This window comes from Oratosquilla oratoria, unplaced genomic scaffold (assembly GCF_046742065.1).
Source record: "Oratosquilla oratoria isolate Oo_2021 unplaced genomic scaffold, ASM4674206v1 SCAFFOLD117, whole genome shotgun sequence".
NCBI lineage: Eukaryota > Metazoa > Arthropoda > Malacostraca > Stomatopoda > Squillidae > Oratosquilla > Oratosquilla oratoria.
In genome coordinates this window covers 327,501-330,000 of record NW_027467474.1, presented here as the reverse complement: position 1 = coordinate 330,000, position 2,500 = coordinate 327,501, and the positions used below count along the sequence as shown (strand labels likewise).

At 36.4% G+C, this 2,500-nt stretch overlaps 1 protein-coding gene across 1 annotated transcript in view; it reads left to right on the top strand.

The window, feature by feature from the left end:
* LOC143022566 (uncharacterized) overlaps positions 1 to 2,500 on the top strand; it is a 60,596-nt gene that overhangs the window by 5,501 nt on the left and 52,595 nt on the right. The gene's annotated exons all lie outside the window — the stretch shown is intronic.

Genomic DNA, 2,500 nt, shown 5'->3' with positions numbered 1-2,500 from the left:
TTTTGAAGAAACCGAGAGACTGTCTGACTGATATCACTGGAAGAAAAAATGGTTAGATTAGACATAACCACTCAACATAAAAAATATAAAATCTATACAAAGTGGACATTTTTGCTGTTAAGTAAAGGAAATAAGACACCACAAGCAGGAAGGATATCTTTCCAATAGAGCAATAGACAAATTGTTTAGACGCCATCAGTGGAAGAAGGATGAATTGGAGGAAATATATAGTTATATTAAGAGAGTATTAATTTCACGGATATTTTATATGTGCGTGAGCGCTTGTTTATATGTCTGTATATACATATATATATAATGTATGTGTGTGTGTATGTGTGTGTGTGTGTGCGCGTGTGTGTGTGTGTGTGTATGTGTCTGTATATGTGTGTGTGCTTGTGTGTGTGTGTGTGTGTGTGTGTGTGATCTTCATTTTATTTTTATTATGACACTTTCGACTATTCCCATTTACCTGGAAATACTGATAATATTATCAGTATTCCTTCACAAAGGCATATTCTATAAGCCATTCTTAAGATCTCTCTGTCTGTCTGTCCCCCCCCTCTCTCTCTCTCTCTCTCTCTCTCTCTCTCTCTCTCTCTCTCTCTCTCTCTCTCTCTCTCTCTCTCTCTCTCTCTCTCTCTCTCTCTCTCTCTCTCTCTTTCTCTCTCACTCTCTGTCTCTCTCTCTTTGTCTCCTCTCTCTATCCAAATAGCGTAAAAAATAAGACTTTCTGGGATGAATGGTTTTTCGTTCTATTGTCCCAAACTCTTTTAGGATTCGCATAAAAAATAAATGAATAAATAAATAAGAAAAAAATCAGCTCTCCACTCATTTTACATTTTTGATATTTTTTCATTTCATTTCATGAAAGAATACGGAGTTTGAAATATTGAAAGTCATTGAGATTTTTTTTTTTTTCAAATGTGATTTTGCCTCTGGTCTCCCGTCTTTGTTTGTATGAAATATGGCCCCTTTCTTGTTTAACGTTTCATCATTTTTATCACTTTTTCATTCGAATCGACCTTCTATTATTTCACATTTTTACGACATTTTCCCTAATTTTTGCTCTTTGGATGTTTCATTTATGCTATTTTTTATTTCCTTTGTTTTCTTTCAATTTTTTAATTTATGTCTTTGATCTCTTATATAATCTTAATGCCTTTAAAGTATATATATGCTAGGGGCGTGATAGAAAGTGTGGTGGTCTTGTATTTTTTTAGATGTGGGTTCGAGTCCTACATGTCTCTGATTGCCAGCATTAAATGTTGCTTAACGTAAAGCAGAGATGACGTCTGTGGCTGCAGCTACGTGACTTCTGACGTAAAATGTTCATTATCTTCTTATTCTTTAATATATATATATATATGATATATATATATATTTATATGTTTATATATATATATATATATGTGTGTGTGTGTGTGTGTGTGTGCATTCTATCATTCCTGCTTTTGTGATAATATAACAGTTACTCTATTTTCATTCTCTTCCAGTTTCCATTCCATTTGCTCATCATTTTTCTTTCTTTCATTGCCAATATTTTACACTATATATTTCTTGTATTTTTATTCCTAGATATTTTCTTTCTTTTAGGTTTTTCAAAATCCTCTTTTCACATTTGTCTAAGTTCCTTCTCTTCCTTATCCTTATCACCTTTTCACCTCCTCCAGTCTCTTATTTTTTCTCTTCCTCCCTCTGTCTCTCCTCCTCTCCATCTCCTCATCCTCGTCTTCCTCTTCTTCAATCTCTTCCAACCCTCTTCCTTCTCCCCATAATCCTACTTCTCTTCTCTTCCAATTTCCACTTCTCGTCTTACTCCACCTCCTTCTCTTCTTCTTCCTTGTACTCTTTCTTAATCTCCCTCTTCCTTCTCTTCCTTCTCTTCCCCCTCCTTCTTCCATTCCTCTTCGTCTAATCTACATTATACTCCTCCTTCCTCTACTTATTTCTTTATTCTTCTTTCTTTGCCTTCATTTGCTCTTCTACCGCATCTTCTTCGTTCTCTTTATATTTATCTGCTACTTTCTTTTCCTCTTTATTATTATGAATACATACGGGTAAGCGCATATATCCGTATTGAGCTACACCTCTCTCTCTCTCTCTCTCTCTCTCTCTCTCTCTCTCTCTCTCTCTCTCTCTCTCTCTCTCTCTCTCTCTCTCTCTCTCTCTCTCTCTCTCTCTCTCTCTCTCTCTCTCTCATTCTCTCTTGTCCAATTCCTTTTCCTCTCTTCCTCAACCACCCATTCGTCCTCCTCCTCATTTTCTTGCACACACATTTATTTCTCTTTCTCTTCCTTTTCTACCTTCCTCTTCCTTTCCCCCATCATTTTCCTCCTCCATTTCCTCACCCTCTTCCTCTTCCTCTTCATTTCCTCTTCATTTTTTTTTCATCTTCCTCTTCCTCTCCTCCTCCCCTTCCTCTTCGTCTCCCTCTCCCCATTCCTCTTCATCTTTCTCTTCTTCTTCCTCTTACCATACATCTTCCTGTACTTCTTCCTGT